The 24,010-nt window shown below is 41.9% G+C and overlaps 1 protein-coding gene across 3 annotated transcripts in view; it reads right to left on the bottom strand.

Annotated features, from left to right (window-relative positions):
* LOC124298873 (proline-rich transmembrane protein 4) overlaps window positions 1-24,010 on the bottom strand; it is an 88,911-nt gene that overhangs the window by 42,910 nt on the left and 21,991 nt on the right. The window contains exon 2 of one of the 3 annotated variants that reach the window (XM_046751438.1): window positions 1,347-1,476. The exons of 1 other annotated variant lie outside the window; for it this stretch is intronic. The gene's annotated coding sequence lies outside the window, so the exon portion shown is untranslated. The remainder of the gene's footprint in view (window positions 1-1,346; window positions 1,477-24,010) is intronic. One more of the 3 variants, XM_046751448.1, reaches the window with a different exon arrangement.

Here is a 24,010-nt window from a genome sequence, read left to right as displayed (position 1 = left end):
GGGGTTGAGGAGGGGAAAAAAAAAAGACTCACCCCCGCTTCTGAGGATTGTATAGAAGGGGGCACCTGGCGTCCACTGCTCAGCCAGCTTTTGCAGCACAACGCGACGTGTACGTGTGTACTTATTGTGCGGTACAAAACAAGTCTCTTCATTGTCGTACGCGTATGTAGGTATACACACGTACACATACGTTTTATACATATATATTTTATATATATATATATATACACAAGCAGGAGCGTGTGTAATCAAGTCGACCAAACTAAAAAAAAATAAAATAAAAATAAGCCCGCGCATTGCCGACTCTGTATACGGTTTTGCGAATGCACGTTGTATCCACAATCAACGGCTGTTATAAAGTTTTACGGTAATTTAAGTAACACACAGAGTGCAGCTCGTCGTTGGAATACGAGAAATGAAAAAATATATATATATATATAATTTAGTAATGTACAGGAAAAAAAAACGTTGGAGAAAGTAGGAAGGGTTGGAAATATGGTGGAAGCCGTTCTTGCGAGAAAATTATAATACTGAAAAGAGGGAGGGAGAGAGATAGAGAGAGAAAGAGAGTGGAAGCCGCACTTAATGTATAATGTAACAATATGCATGCCCTACGAAGAAGCGCGTATATATTTATCATATACATGGGAGCTAGACGCGTTTGCGTATGTATATGCGTATGACGTGACGTGAATGAAAATTGGGCGATTGTACGACATCCTTTCGTTACAGGTGTCTAATAATTCGCGTCACATTAGGTATACTGGAGATAAAAAAAAAAAAAATAAATAAAAAAAAAAAACCTCGAATGTATGTCGATCCCTATATCTATAAAATACATAAAAGGTACGTTGTGATGTCTCAAATTTTAATACACACATCGCGAGATGGAAGAGAAAGAACGTTCTTCCCTGGTACGAGAACCCTCCTTGAGACCTGAGCCAAATTCAATTGAGCGAAAAAAACTTTTTTCTCTTTCGTTTCATTCTCGATTTTTATGCGCGCGAGAAAACACACCGCATACATTGGGTATGACGGTGTGTTCCTTTTAGCGTGAAACTGAACCTCTTCGAACGAAACGAACGGGCGGGAAAAAACCTAAATCGAATAATATCTATAAGGTATACCGTGGCGTGTCCTCGGGGCGGCGAGAGAGGTTGGATCCGAAGCGGACGAAGAAAAGAAGAAAGAAGAAATAGAAATAGAAATAGAAATCGAAAAAGTAAGACGGAGAAAAGAAGCGGGCATTTTTCAACGAGAACGATTTCGCTGTCTTATTTTGCAACTGCGGTTATGGAACGGGAACCGTGGAAATCTTAATTTCAATTAGATGAAATTTCATTTACCTACAACACGCCGTGCCGTCGCTGCATGTTGTTCACGTCAAACTTCCCTCACTGCCGTTACGAACAATTTCGTGCTGCACCACAAGTTTCGAGTGAATCCGTAGAGGGTTGTGTTCTCCTCGAGTGAATCCTGCGTATTATAATAGAGGTACACGATAAGCAAACTAGGATCTTTGTCTGGACGATGTTAAGTAATATTCACAAACTCCATCGAAATGCGGGAATCAACGTTAAAAATGGCATGATTCTTCAAAATCGTTACAGGGTGTCATTTTCCGAAGAAGAAAACTTTTTAATGTTGATTAACAACAAAATAACATTTTTTTTTTTTTTTTTTTTTTTTTTTTTTTTGCATCTCTGTACGAGGATAAAATAATACAATTCACAACTTCAACTTCGCTCTACTCCCAACACCTAGTTTATTCATATTTTAACGATTTGTAAATCGGACCACCCTTTTCCCTCGACGTCTCGATTTTTTGCCGCAATTAAAAGATGTCGCGGTACTCTCTTTTTCTCTCACTTTCTTTCTCTACTTTTCTCCCCCGAGGGATGTGATGGGGAAACTTTCATACATATGCATGCACTTATAAACGTATATATATATATATAAATATTATTATACACGTATATTACATGTTGCCGTGAGGCGTCAAGTGTTCAGAAATTACGAGCAAGTTTTACTTATAATTTACTCTCGTATTCTTTTTCATCACATTTTTCGCTTAAATTATCTCGAAATAATTCTAAACGGACAAAAAATTATACATGGGTATAATTTTTTGTCCCCCCCACTATTTTTTCTCCCTTTTTACGATCCTCTACACAGAAGATGAGAATACAGCTGCATATGCGTACATTATTTGTGTCTTAAAATTTCAATTTACGATATAACATTTGAATAGAGATACACGTACAAGTTTATACACTGCCTTTTTCTTTCTTTACAATCTCAATCATCCCTAAATGCTATGAAATAAAAATTTTCACAGGCAATAACGAATTGTCAAACTAATTTATGTTCAGTACAATGATAATTAGTCGCATAGAGCCGTCATGCTGAAGAAATAATCGAATTGAAAATACTGCTTGAATACGAAAAAGAGGGGGTGGGGGGTAACGAACCATATTGCTGCAGGAGCTGCACAGATGTTCGAACGTCAATTTAAACGCTATTTGAATGACGGGTGGGTGCTCGTAAAAGTGGGGCGCAGCAGGTATAAGGTAACGCATTTAAATTACAGTATCTGTACCCCCATATAATATATGTATACACCTATACCGGTACCCTTTAACGCGTCAGGGTATCGGCGTACTTTATTTTTGTACATTAAAATGAGTACATTATAGACAGCAGCACTATAACCGAGTTACATGCTCATCGTTTGGCTACCGTGGCACAGAATGCGATACGGGAGGCGGGGGAGGGGGGTTGACGGACCTACAAACAATATACTACGCGACGTCCAACGCAACGTCGAAGACGAAGAGAAAGAGAGATGTAGAAGGTAAGATAAAAAAAAAAAAAAAAGAAATTTATATCTAAAAATTCAATTAACCCTCGTCATCGTGGATCGAGCGGTGGTCAACAGAGAGACCGGTTATATCGGAGCAAAGCGTATTACCTATGCAAACGCGTATGCAACTTTGTTCCTGCGGTAGTGAAGTCGGCATTCAAGAAAAGGGATAGAGGTACGTGTGCCTAGTTGGATGTTTATTGAATATTTCCATTACAATGTTGCATAACGAAATGAGAGGGAAAGCAAAAATGACGTACAATATTCTACAGGAGAATAACTTATCCAGAGACAAACTTGATACTGAAAACTAAATCTAGGACTAAAGGATAACTGCAAAGAGATAACCCATGAAAATTGGAGGAGGGGGGGGGGGGGGGGGGGGGGGGTACAGCTTGGAAGGCTTAAAATCATACCTATCTCTAGGATTTCATTTTCTAAAGAAATTGAAAACAGAGCAATTTCAGTTTCAGGGTTTCATAATTTATAAAGTTGCAAAATGTTCTCGGAACTATAAATAATAAAGCCCTAAGAGTCTCATTGCTCCGTGTGTATTCATTTTCTTAAGAAACAAACAAAAAAATAAAAAATAAAAACACTTAAAAGTAGGTATGGTTTTAGACCATCCAAACTGTAACCCTCCCGCCCCTTAAAAGCAAGAGCGAATCTCACCAGTCCGGATGAGATAAACACCGTTTGCGCACCGTAAACTCTGATCCCTACGTTCCGAAACTGCCAAATCGCTTTCCTACCGAAACTCCACCACCATGTGGGTACAGAGTACCGCGATACCAATCAATGGAGACTAAATAATCACAGGGCATTGTGGATGTGCGTGTTCAGATACGACGCGACGGGGCTGCGTTGCCCTCCTTATTTGCTACGGGTATACACTCGCTCACGGTACGTAACCTTCGTGTGAGTACGGGAACAGGAGCAGCTGACTGATCGTGAGAGAAGGAAGGAAGAAAGGACCCCGCATGCGATAACCTACGTGCGCATGGTTATCCCGGTAGTAAATTATATGCACCCGGCGCGTATCTCGCTCTCGAGAAGTTATACGAGATATATAGATTTACTTTATCTCCGATTTATCCCGCAGGACGTGAAACAAGTGTATGGTAACCGGCGACTTGGTCATGATAATTTTATCACCGGACCTGTCCGCAGCCATTCAACATCCCTGCAGAGTCTGCTTTATTGATACTCTCTCGCTCAAGGGTTACGGTTCGATATTTCAACTTTCAGACCCGATTCATTTCCAATACCGAGGGTCACGCCTATCTACGTACGTACACGTCCACCCCCTGCAGCGGCAGCTTTTCCTCCCGGCACTTGGCCGAATCGGGTATCTCGTACCTCCGGAAGGGTGAACGAGGCACACCGGATAACTCGGTACCTAAACACCTGTGTCGTCGTCGAGCCGAGTTTCTCGACTAAGCGAACTTTCGACGCCGCCGCATTTCAATAGGTAAAAGTAACAGGTTGTTCTATATTCGTGTATTTGTACGCTTATAATTTTCCGAACATTGCTTGGCTGTTGAAATCGCGTCTTACGCCGAGCGGGTCGGAAGAGGAGTACGTGTTCACGATTACTGTTTGGCATTTCTGCGATACCGAGCGAGCCGAAGTCGGAAATCAAACACCGCAAGAATTCCCCCGGCGTATATTTTGTTCCTCACTTTTTTCTTTTTTCTTTTTTTTCTTCTCACCGCAGCTGAACACGTTCGATAATATTCTCGTACACGCACGTACAGATTGCTGTATCGGGATAGACGTTGATTCGACGTAGGTAGTTCGAGTAGAACCTCGGCATATTCCGATTGATGAATTTTGGACGAACGGAGAGGTCGTACCGGTACTTAGGCATGCAAGCGATGCTGTTTGCTGTTGCATCTCAGAGTTCGGTGGACTTTCAACGATAAGTCCATTCGTCCAAAATAGGTCAACCCGCACCCTGTGCATGATATGGTTGGGGAGGTTGATGAGAAGTCTTTCATCGGGTTGCGAGAAAATGCGAAAAAAGAAGAGGATCACGATCGACGTTTGCAGCATCATGAAACACCGTTGGGGGATTGGCTTTGTCCTAGAAACATCATCCCGCTCTATCCATCACCAGCTTTGCTCTACTTTTCAGAATAACGCAGGGCGAAATACCATCTCCGTTATACATGTATCTGTATCTGTATACGTGCGAAACAATTCAGACCTGTGCAATGTTTCGTTGCTCCTGTTTCTTTTCTACTTACTTGAAAACAGGGCTCTTTCAATTCAGGTTGTGTTTATGCATTTCCGTTCTAAGGTAGTTACACGTTGCCCTTCGAGATAGTGATACAATTAATGCTTAATTCAAGCTAGTCTACAGATGTGTATAAAATAGTACATAAATACCTTACACGGGTAATTATAACGGATATTCTCTCCTGGCGGAAGCGCTTCTATCGCCTTTTGTAGTAGAACCTGCAGTCTTGGAACAAACGATCTAGCACCGTGACACGAATTATGTTTCAATATATAAATTTGGAACGAAGATGCTGTAAGATTGCAGAAAAGATATGAGCTAAAGAAGGGGGAAAAAATGCGTATCGACGTATCTAAAATCGAAGTCCGATTTCCAGTTTCTCTTCTACGTACATGTATCTTCTTTAGCCGACTCCACCCATCGACCACGTGTTTTAGGGTTGGGATAAAAAAAAAAAAGGAAGAAAAAAAAAATGCCTCCCTCAACGTGAAAGGAAAAGTACTATAAAACAAAGTTATCGAACATTAACATGAAAGAAGGTCGAAGTGATGTTATTTAGTGAATGTCACGAGTTGGGGCGGACGAAAAGAGGGCGACTAAACGAATTCCTTCGTCTCTCCCGGTTCGCTACGCGCGCGCTAAAATTCTTTCTACTAACGCAGAGGCAACGGTAGCGAGAGAAAGACCGTTGTACCAAAATATAGGGATGTCGGACTCCGCCTCCGCAGACGCATATGGGTTACTACGGAGATATAAGAAGACTGCACGAAGTGCGACGACAGGGTAAATCAATAAAGAGTTATCAGGAAGCGGCGTTGCAGCTGACGCGGGGGAAACATTCGTCGGCGATGGTTAAACGAGGGAAAAGCCACGCTTCTTTTTTTTCCCTTTTCACCCTTTGTCTTCATATTTTTTCATTTCAACCCCTGCAGCATTTTCTAGGGTGCGTCAATGCCGAACGCAACGCGTTCCCACCCGCCAAACGATAATGGACTAATCCTCGGGAATCGGTGTTAATATTAACGGACCCGAGATCTTAACAATGGGGGTTGGAGGGATCACCGCGTATGCGTTTAAAATACGAACGTTTGTCAAATCGGATAATTGTCAAATAGAGTCGCGATATATCGTTCGTGTCTAGACTTTCTGCGTATAGAAAACTGCCGTCGTGCCTACGTCCCAAAACGAATGGGAAATCGGTTGCCCGGCATATCCCACTGGAAACCTCGTTGAGTCCCCCCCCCCTTTTTTTTTTTTTTACGACGCGTTGTCGCCTCGCTGATATCGTGCTTGCTGAGATCTCGTCGCGATTTTCGAATCATCTAAACATCGAATCGGTATGCTGACAATCGCGATGCAGATTTCAAAAAATTTTTCATTCGTGAATATTTGCGGTACGTAGATTGAAAAAAAAAAAAAAGAAAAGAAAAAAAAATAACGAAAAGAAAATAAAGACATAAAAAAATCTGCAACGTCTGCAGATTTTCGATGCTTAGCGCAAATTTTCTCTGCGAGTGTTGTTAAATATTTATGTATGTATGTATATATGTATGCAGTATGTATGTACCAATTTTTATGATATATTGCAGACACCGTTCGGCGAAGATGTCGTATCCCTCTGTTGCAGCGCTGAAGGCGAGATTGGGATGAGAATAAAAAAAGAAAGCAAGAAAGTTGTTGGTTAGGGTCGTAAAAGAAGAGAGGTTTAAATTTTTAACGATTTCCTACAAATTTTTCAGAACTCTTATGCGGCATCTGTCTTCGGCGGGCACGCGAGGAGTTTCACGGCTATCGTCGACAGTAAAAGGGGGATTTAAGTGTGTCCTAGGAGCTCGTAATTGGATCTGTTAAAATAAAACTGCAAAAATCTGTCAAGGATATTGATTGCTCTTCTTTTCACGATCGCGGCGCGAGACGAAGAGATTATATACGTGTATGATGATCCTTTCCAACTGTAGTAAATAAATTTACCGCTTCCTAATAATACACAACACACGTGAAATTGTAACGAGACTCCGGAATTATAGCCAACTCCACTTCTGTATTTTCAACTCAAGCGTATTTTAATTCTTTCATTGCACACCAATTTCTGGCAATGAGGCAGAACGAAACTAACAAACGCTTCATAAACGGACTAGGCCAACGCGTGGTCCCATTTACAGCGGTGTTTAATTATCCAGAGATAGTTAAAAACTTCCTCAACACCCTTGGGAATATTAACCCCGATATATTTCCAGCGCGACAAATTGGTTTGAAAAAACTTGTTGAAAATTAATTTCTGATTATTGCGTATCGTACGTAGGTATATAATAATAATACCCCGTGGGAATGGCAACGATAAATTTTTCAAGAGGCAAATTTATCACACGTGTACTCGAAAAATTAATTTAACTTCGAGTTTACGGTAGAAATTTGACAAACGGTTTTCACGAAAATACCTACGCATGATTTTTTTTCCCCGTCCCCTATCGACGTACAGAAATTGCTTCAACGCCGTCCGTAAAATCAACAGTTTGAAAAACCATCGAACGACTACGACTTTTACACACAATTGAAATTGGTGGGAATTTTTACGCAAACGAAAATTAGTTTCCGATTCGAATAAAGTACCGTAACGAGCGAGGCTTGAACCGAGGCGATCAAATAGAGAGTCTGCTGAGTCGATCTCGGCGAGGTTGTCTCCCCAAAATCGGTCCTCCCGTAATTATCGGAAGGTTAATTGCATCAAAGTTGACAAGGGAGGCTGAGCGAGCCAATACAGAGTCTCTGCGACGGACGAACTTACCAACACTATTCCTGTCGCTCAACCCTTGACCTCGAGGAAGATCGAAATACGGTAAAGTAAATTACGATACAGATAACGGTGGATCAGGCACAGGATTGAAATGTTGAAATATTTCAAGCATTGTAAAATGTCGCGCCATTGCAAACCTATGGAGAATTTTCTTGACGATTTTAAAAGCATTTACTCGAGGTTTGTCGTGCACAAAATTTGTAAAATCACAATGAAATTTAATATGTCACTGAACCTTCGTGAATAACGATCATCCCTCTCGCATTTAATAATCGTAGAATTGTGAATCAGTTCCATCCGTATAAAGAAGTCACGCGAATTTATGATACAGAGGAAGAAATAAATATATATATATAAAAAAAAAAAAGAAACACACGAACCAACGTCACTGTACGAGTATAACGTTGTTCATAGAGTACATTTAAATCGTACGACTGACAGTTTCGTTTCGTTAGATAAAATTACCTCGTTCCGAAACCGTAAAAGCTACGGCGACGATAGCGAGGTATTTTCCAATATTCATCAGGTATATAATATTTATCGCTTGCGAGTGAGTATACGTAGGCGTACAGAGGCGATATTTGAGGTACTAAAACCAAGGGATCAAGAAGCGGCGTCTGGTTCGCTGGATCGGCCGCTATGTTGTCAGGAGTGAAAAACATCAGCGGGCTGAAAAGCGATTGAAAACTATAAAAAGGAAAAAAAAAAAAAAGTAACGAACCGGATGAAAAACTTTTCCCGGGAAATATATTCGTATATTCAGCGTTCCAAATGAGAGGAAAAGAGAAAAGTACATAGTAACAGCAGCTGGGAAAGTAAAGTAACATGTTGACGCAAATGGCGTGGGTACGATGTCAAAGCTTTGAAAAATCCGCGCGAGTGTGAAAATCGTGGCGTTGAAAGCCAATCAACGAACGATAAATTAAACCATCTATCGGCGGATTAGATCTCTATCCATAACCTACAGATTATACCAAGGTATCTGCGAACGGATACACGGTTAAAAATCAATGCCTCTTTCATTATTTTATTACAAGACGGTCAAGTATTTATCAAATTATTACATTCTTAAATTACGGGCTTTCCCTTAATGATGAAAAAAAACAGGTTAAAATTATGAACGAGAGCTACGATATAAATTGTTCATTTCAAACCGCGTCTAAATTGTTGAAAAATTTAGTAGACTCGTGCGACTTTACCCTACAATTAGTCATTTTACTCGGAAGATTACACTTTACAATGCCATCATATCAATTAATATCGTCGAATATTTAATTTACAAGAAACAACAAATAGCACGATACTGAATTAACTCTTGTGAGAAAGGTGAAAAAAAAAATTGATTTGTCGAATTTGCAAAAAACAGTTTTTCAGACAAATACGAGCCGTCGTGCAATGGGGTCGAATAAAACAAAATCGAAGCTCTCGTTCATGATTTCAGTCTCTATTTTGTTAAATTTCTAGGTAAAAGACCGTGGCTTGCAAATACAAAATTTGATAAAACACTCGACGCGCGATCGTCTAGCAATAAATCTCTAAAAAAAAAAAAAAAAAATTATAAATTTCCAACTACACAACGAGCCAAAGTAGGCAGCAGCACGTCAAGCGAAAACAATATTGCAATGTAAATCAATAAAACGTACGAGAAGGACCAAAGGACAGAGCCCGAGTTTGTAGGGAGGGTTTTTAGACAGGTTTTAGCGATGATTTAGCGTCGGTTTTGGTTCGGCAAACAAGGCGCGTTTGCACATCTGTGTCCCCGACGCGGAGGGCGGCGTGATTTTCTAGGAGGTACGTGCCTAGAGGATGGCGTTGTTGGTGCGCAGAGAGAAGGACGAGGAGGTCGGGGGCTCCGACCAAACACCCGCGAGCTACGGTCACCGGTTCAATCGAAAGGGTTGAATATGACCCGCTGACGCCTGTACCTACGGCAAGGGCAGCCCGCCGCGCCGTTTAGGGGTAGGTAGGCATAATTTTCAAGTGGTTAATAACGCCAAGCCTAAGGCCGGACGGGACGCCGAGATTCGCCCGGTTGCATAACGTATGAGGTGAAGTGAGACCGAGCCAGCCGGGTCGGTTGGTTCGTTCGCGTATGAATACGCATTCGAGGCCTGTTCAAACAAGCAAGAAAGCGAGCAACCCTCCCCGTCGCCGTACCTCGCGGCTAGTTTTATGCGAAATTTAAACATTGATTTCGACCCTTTAATATAACCAGAACGAGGAGACGAGGAGGGCAAGCCGGAGGGCAATAAGGACGGAGGTCCTTATTCCACGACTTTATTCGGAATCCAAGAATCAGCCCCGCGGATGGACGAAAAGGAGAGAAAAGTGCCGGGTTTGTGTCGAAATCTCGGCAGTCGGATGGCGAAGATTTATTCCGCATGCTCTGGCTGCTGCTGGCTAGAAGACACCGCCACTAATACTACTAGTACTATTATTACTATTATTACTATTATTACTATTATTATCGTTGTTGTTTTTACCGTTTGGGTTGGCGAAGGAGAGAGCGTTTGAATCGTTCCCGTGAGTTCTGCGGCTACTTATACGATACCACGGCGAAAAGCTTTTCACGCGATTACGGGCAGCAAGTCCGTACAACAAAGAAGAAGCTATCAAGACCATGCCGAAAATTTCGAAGCCGAGTACAAAAAGCTTTGCTGAAAGTTTCAAGAAGCTGACGAAGTAATTGGAATTTAGAATTGGCGTGTAATGGACGGGGAGGAAGGGTAGACGGTTTAAAACCACGCAGATATATTATATGCACGCGTTGGTGCCTGGATTTATCGCTAGAATTCATTGAATAAACTCGTCAGGTATACACAACTCTAACCCCCATTAATTCCGTTGCGTGAAACGAAGTAGACCGCGCACGAAACCCCTAAATGTACTTTACGAGATACGTAACCACGTTTTTTTTTTGTTTTTTCTTTTTTGCCCCCCCCCCCCCCTCTTTATCTCTCCTTTTCCCCCGTTTTTAAAATCTTTCCAGACCTTATCTGACCAAATCCCCAAATGAAAATCCACATTTGGATCGTGTGTTTAAAATAAAACTACTGTATAGAAGCCGGTTTTACCATAGAAACCATTTTCTTTTCAACAAAGTGTGTATTCACACGTCTGCAGCGATGAGACTCTTCGCATTTCGAAAGCTTTCTTCAATTCAGGAAATAATTACACGTATATCGGAGAGCCGATATCAAGAGATTTGTATTGAATTAAACGCCTGCATTTTTCGATATGTACTAGGTTATACAGATCGCGTGAGTAACCTTCCTCAGAGTGTTTCAAGTATCTATAGCGATTCGCGTAATTGGAAAGTGACGCTCAATCGAGGTAATTAAACACGCTGTTGCCGGACGTCCGGATTTTGATGCCCGTTGTAAAACTAGCCCGTGGCGTCGAGAGAGAAGAAGTTTGCGTGATATTTTTCTCATTTTTCAATCCCCCCGTCCCACCCTTTCCTCTCTAGGGTAATTTTAGCTCCCAGCTATTATACACACCGGGTATACGGCTGTCCCATTGAAAACGTCGCGCCAGCTTCCACCGCCTGGCTTAGCTGCACCCCCGTGTGGGTAAAGCCCGGGCTACTTCCAGCGTAAAACGTAATTTAAAATTCCTGGTTTCCTGTTCCTGGCTGGCATTTCCCGGGGGACAGTTCTCGTTGCCAGGATGCAGATATCGTCCCCGTTTTACGCCACCCAGACGGCAGGCATGGCAGACCCTTAGCTAACCCGGCAATCGAACCCGAGTCGAGTCGATCCGAACTACGCCGCGGTATGAAAAGAATCGACCGAATATACGTATAACGATACGTACACATGTATATGCATATAGATACCTATGTACACATTATACATACAAGGTAAGACTTGGCGATGAAAAATTCTCATCTTTTCGAAATGGTGAAAAGCCTGCTAGCCGGATATACCCAGGTACGCATATATGTATATATTTTTGACGAAGCCGAGATCCCCGCACATCCATCGACTTTGATCGGATCGATGGTGAATAAGCTTCTTCTCTCGCTGCACAATCGTGTCTCTCGGAGCTTCCATAATATATTCTCATCTCTTCCTAGATGCGAAACAGATATCAGGCGAACGTGGATGCCATACGTAGACGGCGTAAGGTGCATATCTGTACCGGTTGCAAGCATAACGACCCTCGCAGGCACTCCCGAGTTATGTGAGATTTCAAATACACATACATTTCCCCCCCATGTATGATGTGACGTTACACGCGACGCCGAGGGTACCGTATCCTGTAAAAGTATCGCCTGAATTCACATACCGTAGTCACTCTGGGTGGTAATAGCTGCGCGGTTGACGATCGTTTTAACCGTATGGATACGTATATGTGCCAAAGATACTCGTATAACCGGAGAAGGGGAGTTTAAATGGGGAAAAAAAAGGTGTAACGCTTTCCACCATCGTATATACTACACTTCGTGCGGTAACCGAGGCGTGTGGGGGTAGGCGTTGTGTTTTTCTCAACCTAAAGGGCGAGGGAAAAAATTCAGTCGAGAGTTTTTCTAACTGAGACTTTATATCCTAAAACTTCGGGACGATGGGTAACGAAAAACAAAAGAGTATAACACAGAAACCCCAAATGATTGGTGGGCTTTTCGACTCACCAAATTCGTTCCGGTGTGGAGAACTCGGTATTCGAAGCACGTGCAGTATTCGAGAAAACTGTAACCATTGGCGATAAATCATTAACGCGAGATGCCAGATTTATCGTTGCACTAGAGAATAAATGAGGGAGAAAAAAAATGTATAAAAATTATCATACCGTGACGTAAGAAAAAGTTGAGGCTTGACGCTGGGAAACTTAAAAAGTATAATAACGAAATGATTCCCGATATTTTGATAACATGTAAATGAATGTGAGGAACCTGCGAGGTATATATATATATCAGTGAGAAACGCTCAAAGGAACGAATATTGAAATTTCAATTAAAACTCGACCTGTTCGAAGATTGGATCTTTTTCCCTGCTATACGCTATAAAGTGTCAAAAAAAAGCGATTGAAAATTTCTTTCAACTTTTCAACATGGAATATCCCAACTTCTCGTTAATGTGTTATAATTTTTTTTTTTTTTTTATCTATTAGCTTTTCAACGAGAACCTCAATTGTTTGTCTTGATACTCGGTTGAGAGTGAAATTCTGTTGGAAACAGTACAGCATAATATAAGTGTTTCCTCGCCGCTTAAAATCCGGTATAATTTATGATTGTTCACGGGAAAGTTTTCACAACACGCCGACTCGTAACGCCACGCTGTCGAAAATTCAAAAATTCCCCATTAATCATCGACGGTCACGGTCCGTGTACGCGATATATTTATTCGATGGAAGAATAAAAAATAAAAAAAAAATAAAAATAAAAAACCAAGAAACCGAGAATTAGTATAAAAACTGCTCGAATCGTTACAGGTACTAATGCATTATACATTAATTTCGTTATACTCAATTTCTAGAGAAATGTCACCTGCATGCATGGCAGCTTTAAAACGCAGCGCATCTTTCCTCCAGCCATTCTACCGCCGTTCATACGTGTGTACATACACACATGTACTATACATATATGTATATACCTAATGGCTGGCGTAAAAGTGTAAAGTATCTACATCGTCGCCGTTCCATATTTTTTTACTCTTAACTTACTGCACCCAGCTCACATCGAGTCGCACCTTTTTTTCTCCTTTTTCGATTTTTTTTTTTTTTTCTTTCCACTTTCTTTTTTTTATCGAAAAATTGAATAACGCTGCGAAAGGTATTATAGTAGGTGGCACTTTAGACTCAGCGTTTATATATAACGTAAGACGTTGTAGAAAAGTGGGGGCGAAGGTCTTGAAGCTCAACAGGACGTAAATTTTACGATAAACGTCTGTCTCTACTTTATGTACACAGTGTGTGTGTGCGTGTGTATATATATATATATATATATATATATATATATATACACATATATATGCACATAGATATATATATATATATTTCAGGAAAAAAAAATAAAGGAATGAAATATTGAAGAGAACAGAGGGAGAAAAGTGAGTGTAAAAATGAAAAGAAAAGAGAGAAAGAGAGAAGTTTTGAATTACGTGAAAAATAAGGAGGTAATCCCTCTCCTGAGCTGCCACCCGTCGTAACCCTGAGGCTATCGGTATATCCGAAGCCTTAAAATGGGCCATCGTGTCATTAAAGTTGTGTAATCTCGTGCCCCATATTTTACTTTAACGTTGACGAGCAGCGGCTAAGTTACACCGATTGGCAAGGATAAAAAGAAGGAATGAGGATAATTCTGAGGGATGAAATAAGAGACGTGTACCTGCTTCTCTCAAAAGCAGAATGACACGTGTCTGCAAGCGGCGGAAAATCTAGAATAGAAATCGCAATGCGAAGCAACAATCGAAAAAAAGAGAAGATGAAAAGGGAGAAAATAACATCAACAAAAAAAAAAAAAAGAAAGAAAAATTAAAGAAAAAAAAAGACCTCCCAAATATTTAAACGACCCTGGAGAATGGAGGCACTCGTGGTGGCGGCAGCCTGTCCAAGTACAGTCATTTCCGTAAATTGTTTCAATGTCTCGAAGGGTTTCAGGCTTTCGCGCAACATTATGCTCCCCCATTTTGTTATACGGTACATTGCCTCGACGAAATAGAGAGAGACAAGAGTTGGCGGGAGAGGGAGGAAGAGATAAAGTAATGAAAAACCGCAGAGGGCGGAGACATTAATTTAGACGGTGCCAGATGCGGCGCTACCGCTGCCTGCCTCTCTGCTTCTGCCTGTATATATATATATACGTACACGTACCTTTCAAACTTCGACAAATTTGAATTCCCACTGTATATCCTTCCGCTCGCGGGAGTCAAACGGTAGGCGAGAAGTCGCGTACGCTTATACCGAGGGTTCCCGGGAGTTGTAGGAAAGTTGAGATAACATTTTTCAAATTTAAATTTGAATTAGAAAATGCGGTGGGAAAAAGTTTCAAGTAGGTTTAAGTATATATTATACGCGGGTTCTCTTATTATAGATACGTGATTACGAAACAAAAGTCTTCGAGAATCTGTTCGAATATCATTTTTCTCGACAAGTGGTAAGGGAAAAGTATGAAAAAAAAAAAAAAAATAAATAAATAAATAAAATAAAAAGAAGAAGAAAAAATAGAACTTTACCATAACAAAAACGACAAAGTCCGAACATCCGTAGCGATCGATTTCTCGACGTAAGTCCATGCCGTTTCATGGCTGTGCACGGGAATCGGGCAAACTTCAACACCGAAAGTCACTTATTCCTTAATCAGATATGACGGCGATTAACTAAAAGAATGTACCCGGTGTACGGTTATATTCACTTGCGACGTGGAAGTGTTGTTTTTTACTTCTTTCTTTCTTTGGCTAAAGGTATACCTGTAACGGCGATCGCACTATACGGCTTCAGGGGGTTTGAAAATAAAAGGAAAAAGAGAGTACCTGAAATACGCAAGATGATATGAAACATCGTGACAATCTTTTATCTAGGAAACGAGTTAGGTATACATGTAACACGTTATAACAGGTAAGAAACTGGTTCTGATCATTTGTTAACTTGCTCGGACTGTAAGTATCACGGGCCTGTTGCTTGCTGCAGACGACGATGATATCGGGGGAGAGGCAGGAGAGGATCCGCGGACGTTGACGGAAACTATAACGAAAGACGTTCCAGTGCGAGCCCGCGATGCGGTTTTGTAACTTCTGAGACGTGAAGTCGTGTACCGTTGTTTACCGTGAGTGTCTATACACACGGATACGTAAACACACACAGAGCGAGAGAAACGGCGACACAATGCCGGCATGCACGCCTCTTAAAGATGGTAGATTAAATCCGGGTCCGGCTTAGGTAAGCAGAAAGAGGTATACGTACAGCAGTCGCATCGCGACGAAGGAGAGAGAGAAAAAACTCTACTAGCGAGGAAAGAGGAGAAGTTGGAGACCTAGTTTTTGGGTCAGCGGTCAATTTCAGTGTGATTTTTCGGATTCGGTACATAAGGAAAACGTGAGGTGAAATCTTTAACGTTTTGGGGTATAATATATATATATATATAAGTAAAGAGGCAAAGAGACCGTGCGAAAGAGGCCGATAAAGATAGGGAAAGATATTCATTTCGACTTTATCTGTAGAAGACAACAACGGCGGTCTTCAGGTATAAAGAAGAAGAAGACGAAGAAGAGAAACAGCGACACGAAAGAAGATAGGAAAAAATAAAAAGAATGAAAAAAGATAAAACTAAAAGAAACGCCTCGGCGTGGCACCAGCGTCATCCTTCATCCTGTCACTAAGAGCGAATGCCGCGATAACTTATTGCGAGGATGTTTCGGTCCTCGTGTCGTCCGGGCGCACGGTTTAACCCTGAATAAAGGTCCGTTCGTCGTCGACGTCGACGTTCGAAGCTGTTCGACGTTACACGAACGAACGAACGAAGTTAGTATCACAGGTATAAAGTCGGACCAGGATTCGGAGTCCCAAAGTACCCGAAGGCTGGCTCAGCGCGGGGCAAAGGACACGGTGAAATTCCCCCTTCGTTCTCCCTCATGGTTGAGATCTTTTTGTTTTTCGAAATATCGAGTCGCTAGAACGAGCGGCGAACGCAGTCGTGGTCCCACAGAGTCCCTGGAAGCAGAGCTCCTGGAAGAAGACGGTCTTCTCTGGTTTCACTGACGAATATCTATCGCCTATCTTCTTCGCGAAGGGACGGCGGTGTGTGCGTAGGATAGGTATCCTTTTCCAAGGACAAACCCCCCTCGGCCTATTAATCGCTTGGTTACGCGGCGGCCGAAGCCTGCAGCAAGCAAGGGGCGAGTTTCTGGGCGTTATCGACCGAGGTTATCACGAATTTAATGGAAGATCGCTTTCGCGATCCCTGTACTCTTCAGCAGCTCGGCTCGGCTCAACTCTCCGTGCACGAGGAGGAGAGATGACTTTTCGCTAGCTTTAAAACACTCGCTCGCTGAAACTCGCTAGGGGTCGGATGACTAGTGTAGCTGGTTCATGTGCTCGTGCGCTGGCTTACTCGTTGTCAGTGTTTTACCAGATGATACGAGATTTACCAGATACCTCACGCCTTCGATGCTTGAAGATTGTTCGATGGGTAATAAATGTCAGTCCGCTAGTCCGTGAAGTCGAATTTCATCAAGTAGCGGAGCTCGAATGTAGTAACTAGGAAGCGCTAGTCCTGGAGTTTGAAATCCACGAGGTAAAGGACCTGGTCAGCCAAAACTACGAAGCACTGTTCCTGGATGTCAAGATCCACCAGGTGGAGGACCTGGACTGCCAGAACAACGGAAAATTAGTCCTGAAGGTCAAAAGTCACTAGATCAAAGACCTGGACAGCCAGAACTACGGAGCGCTTGTTCCTGAAGTCGAGTTTCACCAGGTAGCGCACCTGGAGCGCAGAAACCACGGAGCGCTTGTCCTGGAAGTCGAGTTGCACGAGGAAGCGAATCCGGAACGGGATAGAGAACCCGGTACTCGAAATCTGCGGAGCGCGATTCTCATACGTCCGCTCTACTGCGCGGTTGTTTCCAGACTGAGGAATTCGGCTAGCTGAGTTTCATCGTCGACGATTACTATAGATCGATGACGTCAGAGCAAAAAAAATTTTGGGCGACGTCACTTTCTAAGCATCCGAACATCCAAACTTTGATTTCGAACTTTAATACTACGTATGATGATATGATGTATGATATGGTATGATGATATGATGTATGATGATGATTTCAGAGGACAGGCACCCACCTAAAATCCGCGTAGAGTATGGTCCTAGCGGATTTGAGGTTCCTGCGTTGTATAACAAGGCGAGAGGAGGAGGGAAAATGAATATCACGAGAAGTACCAGGACGATGAAGCAAACGCGGCACGTTTCTACGCGAGAGACGTGATCTCGAGGCAAAACCTGTGTATAGATATACGTGGGGCGGGTCTGAAATTCCGAATTTGAAAACTTCCGAAAGTGCCAGATTGCGAATTTTTTCGTGACGAAACTTGAAATAAAAAAATCAAAATTTGACAAAACATCAAAGTTCCGAAAGGGCGTAACTCGGACAAGTCAAAGTCCCAAAAGTGCGTATATGAGAAAATTGAAAAAAAATTCTGTGAATTTCTGACTTGGTGAAATTGCATCGCTCGATCCTTCTTTGTTTGGATTCTTGTCTGGTCATACTGATTTTCGATTTTTCTGATTTTTTGTCAGTATATTTCAACTTTTCAAATTCTACTCTATCGAAACTTGTATTTTCGGAATTTTGAGCCTCCGACCATTCGAAACTTTGTTATATCGTAAAAGTTTGTTTTCTTTACTTCAAGTTTCGCCACCAAATAATTCGTAATTAGAAGCTTTCGAAACTTTTCAAATTCGGAACTTTAACCCCGCCGCACATAGGTGTATAAACTACGTCCGTGGTTAAAATTCGGAGGAAATCGCTTCTTCGTTACCACTTCAAGTTGGCTAAATAGAAAAGGTAACGACCGTAAGAATACGGCGGCGCGGTTCCCTCGAGAGAACCGGAGGAAGGTGCCGGCAAGGCGTTACAGAACTACAGTCCAACGGCTCTGAAGAATCCAATTAAATATAACGTAATATAAAAATCCCGATTACCGCGCCTAGAGGTAGCAAGTATACCTATCCAGCGTTCCTGTGAAAACCTCACAACTAAACTCGGCTGTCAACAGTTGCACCGCTCTGCCTGGATGCCGAGCTTGTTGGCTCCACAAGAGGTTTCGAAGCCTCTCTCTCCTTCCTTTCCACTTCACCTTTCCTCTCTGGCAGCGCGAGCACATATCCAAAGCCACTCCAAGAGGCAGCCACACCAGCCTTCTTCCTCGGCCCAGCTCCGACGGGCTTCTTCTCCCCCTTATCCGTCCCTCGCTCCTCTCCTTCGCTATTCCTCGTCCCTCCGTCTCGTTTTCCACTGTCTTCGTAAGACCTCGTCGCGCTCCTTCCATCTTCCTCTTTGCGGCTCCTCCTCAGGCTCACCTTTTTCATTTTTCCCCTTGTTACTTCACATTTCTCTTTGTGATCTCCAGAGTATCCACGTCACCCGCAGGCCGCGAGTTCGCGAGCCCTGGTATAACCGATGGACCGTACCGAAGACCCCCGCGGCACATATCCGGTATTGTACCAACGACTTGGCCGGGGGGATGGAGAGGAGGACCCGAGGACTCGAGCCCTCTCTCCCTCTCTCCCTCTCTCACTCTCGCTCTCTCGCGAGGTGTAAAAGGAGCAAGGGTAGCGGCCAAACACGAGTAAATGCCATCTTGCTTTTTCACGAAGACGGGTCAGCCCCGAATTCGGAAGTAGGAAGGAAGAAAGGGAGGAGAGAACGCGAAAGGACGCGCACAAGGGTTCCGGCTTCTCGGGCGCCATATAAATTGAAAGAAAACTTTGCTCAAGTGTTGTCAAGCTATATTTTTTCACCAGACACGGACTCCACGCTCGTGTACGTACCACGGCGCGTCCTCGTCCTCGTCCTCGTCCTCGTCCTCGTCCTCCCACACTCTAGCACTATACGAGTTCTCGATGTGTACACATGCACACACTGCCGTGCAACAATTCTCCTCGTCGCGAGTTTTCGACACAGTTCGCTTTACTACAACACCCCTGACTCGCGACGAGGAGGCGTCGCCCACTCGTTGTCAAATAGATATACGAATTCCAGTTCCAGGTTACAGCGGGGTGAAAAAAAGGGGAAAAAACCCTCGGGGTATATACTATTACTCTCCTTGCCGTAGGAAACTTGCCCTGGCAAACTTTTACGGTCCTGTATACACGTAGGGAATATATCCGACTCCGCCCAGCTTGAAGGAATATCAACGATCAGAAGCTAAAGGCACACAATTGTCGAAAAAAGGAACGTCGAACTATTTTATGCATGTATAATGTATGCCTATACATATGAGGTATTCCATGTCAACTCAACCAAATCGAGACCCTCATGTATTTTGTTTTTTTCCGAAATTTTCGTCGGTTTAATAGGATGTCAACAATATCTATGTTAAGTTTTATACATTCTTCGAACAGGTCGCAAAAGAGCAACGATTGTCGAAGGTCGTGAAAAAACGTTCTAAATGTGAAATCTGCAGGAAAAAACATACCGTAATACTGCGTTTTATTTCGAAAATGATCTCATTCTAAAGTGTCTAGGCACTCAAAATATTTTATATTCGATCTAAACGTGGAAAAATGGTGTTTATTTATATTCATTGTGAAAAATTAAACTACAAATGTTTTTCGATCAGCGAAAATTCTTTTAAAATTCCCCCCAAAACAAGAGAAAAAAGTACATCTCTCTACGTAAGAGAAAAATGACAATTTTCCACACTTTCGTCGTATGAAATGTTTTTTCAAGTATCTTAACACCCAGAAGGACATCATTTACCATCATAGGTCTTGTGCGAAAATGATCAGAATAAAATGCTGCATTTTTGGTATTTTTTTGTTTTCAAGATTAACCACGAAGATGTTATTCCAGGACTTTCGACAGTCTTTGCTCTTAAAACGATTTTTTTGCAGCACGTAAAACAATTAATTCAGACGATTTTGAGATCCTCTGAAACTGCACCGACAAAAATGTTGGTTAAAACAAAAAATATCAAGATCAGAACCTGGTCGTATAGGCATAGAATGCCCCATACGTATATGCATACTAAAAGAAGAGCTCGTCGATCTCGTACGAAATATTTTCATTCGGTTTAGAATTTTCGTCCTCGGTTGGCTTGATCCGCTGCAAGTACAGACGTCATAATAATCGTTCCACGCTGTGAGGAAACAAATTCCCAAGTGACTCATTTTACTCGATGTACGAGGTATGCGCTTTAATGGAATGCAGTAAATTTATTTAATTCAATGAATTTGCAATTGAGTCAATTAATCGTTTTTGTTAACCGATGAGAAATTAAAAACCGGTAAGTATAATATAGGGTCACCCGCACCCTCCGAATATACAGTTTCCTTCTTTGAATCGGTAATTTTTCTTTCTCGTCCAGCACAATGAGTTTTAATCGATTTCATTGAAACTCAATTGACTGCAATGAAAATTTACAGTAGATCGAAACAAAAGAAGAAGAAAAAAAAAATGAAATTTCAATCATCGGTGCTGAGAGAATTATTGAGTCGATCAAACATTCATCGGTCAAAGTATAAATTTACTTCAGTTTGATTTGGACCGATATTCGGCTAAATATTACTCACATATAAGAGTACGAAAAATTCACCGAACGCGACTTACAATTAATTAACGTCTACGAAAACATCACGCGGTTGTATAAAGCGTGACTTAATTATACGAGCTTTCATTTGAAATATCGCCATATTGTATTTCTGTTAGTGTAACGATGTATACGCCAACGGGGCTCTTTCGCGTCGACGTTGCAGAGACGGAACGAGCGCGGATAAAAGAGTGGGTAAAATAAAAAAAAGAAAAAAGAAAAAAAAACACACACACACGCAAGATGTAAAAGAGAAGTAGTACGAAAGCGAAAAACGAGTAGAACGAGCACGAGGAACGGATCGCATAAGAAGCACGGGAAGCGGGGACGACGTTAAATTAGCGATCAGAAACTGAATGGCCCGCAAGTCTGGGTATTCCAGTACCGCCGAGTATTATAGCTTATAGCGGGACATAGGTACTATTTCTAGAATGGGTTTGGTGATCATTTTATCTCGCGCGTTGCGCTGACCGGGGAGCACCGGGTATACCTCCTCGACGACACGTTAGTTTCTATAGGCTGTTTTTATTCCCTCTGGAACGGAGCCAATTTTCCCATCTAGCAATCGTGAACGGGGCATGGCAGGCGATGAGGAACCGTGCACAGCTCACCGTCAGACTCTGGAAGAGAACAACAGACGAACAACAGTCTGGCGTAAAGCAGACGCCAAGAAGACACGCACAGCGACACGGCAGAGATCATCCACCAGCAGCTCTCTCTCATATTTTCCGGGATAAAATCCCGCTCGGCGAGTATCAGATCTACAACGTATGAAAACCGGAAGAGGTTAAAAGACGAGTAGTCTAGTTTTGGCGAGGATCGGATTCTCCCATGCCAGACGTCACTGTCTCTCTCTCTCTTTCCCCTTACATTTGATTCTCTTCGAGATACGCGCATACCTACATGTGTGACTCGACGTTAATCCCAGCCGTGCACGCTATGATAGGAAAACACAATGGAAAATCGTCAGCTCGGGATGGTGAATTTCCTTTACGCCGGCTAGTCGATAAATAACCCAAGAAGAGGAGCCTCACCGATACGAATAATGGATTTGGCAAGGCGGCGAGGATATTAGCCTCATTATACCTCACTTGATCAATCTTATATTATACCGTATCCATCGGTTTTCTTTTTTCCCCCTCTTTAACCCTCCTGTCAGACACCGCTATTCTTCCATTTGTTTCCATTTTTGTTACACAATGTATACCCCGTGGTATAATAGATGGAACATATATTACATACCTATGTATGTGTGAGGCAATTTCTTAGCCTTTCCGTTACCCCTCTAATATTTTCTATATATAAATATATATATATATATATACATATAGTTTTGCTGGTTTTCTTTTCATACGAAAATGATTCATAGATCAACGATCGCAGGTTTATTGTTCAGAATCTCAACGATAGCGAACGCGTAACATCTAGTAGATGAAATAACAAAAAAAAAAAACTTGACAACTTTCCCATCATCTTATCTCATTTTTCTTCTTCATTTGCAACACCAGATAATCAGAATTGCAATTATTCTACAATGTTTATCTACGGTTTCTCTAAAAACTTGCCGGTTCAAAATGTCAAGTTTAGAATAAAAAATGCAACCACCAAACAGTGTTCAAATGTGCGCAATTCGTAATCACTTTTATTTTCAGTTAAAAACAATAATAAAATTACGGTTAAACTCGCATAAAAATAACTCCACCGTATGAATATACTTTTCCCACATTCCCTCTGTATAAACGAGAAATTTCTCCGTCGATCGACAAGATTACCAAAAACCACAGCGTATGTATTACAGTGCAAATACCGCATCGCAATTTACCCATGAATTTAAAATTATCGAGTTAGCGAATCCTGCACAGCAACGCTGGGTTGGAAGAAACGTGAAAAATTCTACCGGGCGAGAGTAGATAGGTATAATATATAAGAAGGGAGATTGGAAAAAGCATGAAGACCATGTACGCGTACATAGGTATAGGTAAGGCATATACCCCATGCCTTGTATCACATTCTCGTACCTAATATCAAAACCTCGAGGCAAACAGTCTACGAATTTTGATGACTCTGTTAGAACCTAACCCGAGGCACGACTCAGGTGGTTACTTACTGCAGGATCTCGCGCATGACCTTCGGCAAATGATGTTGTATTACAGAAAGAAATTTTTATATTTATATGCATGTATATAGTTTTTATTTTATTTTTTTTTTTTATTTTTTTTATTATAAAAAATTTTGCACAGCGGGTAAATCTCCTTCCTCGGCTTCCGTAATGCGAATTACACGCCATGCTTTCCTTCTTTGCCTATCGATTCTAAACCACATACATGCACGCGCATTCGTGTACCTCCGTATATACATGGGTATGCCTGTATATGTAATACACCGAGCATCACCGGCAGCCACCCCGTCACGCATCCCATTCACAACTCCACCTGTCCGACGTACGAGCGTCTGGCACTCCGGCTGAAAATAGATCGTTCGCGCCTTCTAATTGTAAGACCGGCAACGGACTGTTTTCTACTAAACGCATTCGCGGAGCGGTGTCGCTCGAAATTGTCTGCGAGGTATATATAACCGCGAATTGCCAAGTACGTTAATATCTAGATATACTGCTGCTGTTCCTCTTGAAATTATACCTGAAACAGTGTTGCTATTCGAGAATTTCTATAAAAATTAAAAACAAGTAGGAAATGCAAGGACGGTACGGAAACTGCGAATTAATCCTACAGCAAGATGTTTAAATTCGACGTTTTATTTTTAGTAAAAAAAAAACAAACCGATTTATATTGTTATAGCTAGGCGATCTGAAAGAGAGGAAACTTTATTTAACCCTTATACGCTGCACGACTCCTGTGTATAACACTGGTGT

The sequence above is a fragment of the Neodiprion virginianus genome, chromosome 1, assembly GCF_021901495.1.
Source record: "Neodiprion virginianus isolate iyNeoVirg1 chromosome 1, iyNeoVirg1.1, whole genome shotgun sequence".
Classification (NCBI taxonomy): domain Eukaryota; kingdom Metazoa; phylum Arthropoda; class Insecta; order Hymenoptera; family Diprionidae; genus Neodiprion; species Neodiprion virginianus.
Note: the sequence above shows the minus strand (reverse complement) of the source record. Positions and strands in the feature narration are given on the sequence as shown.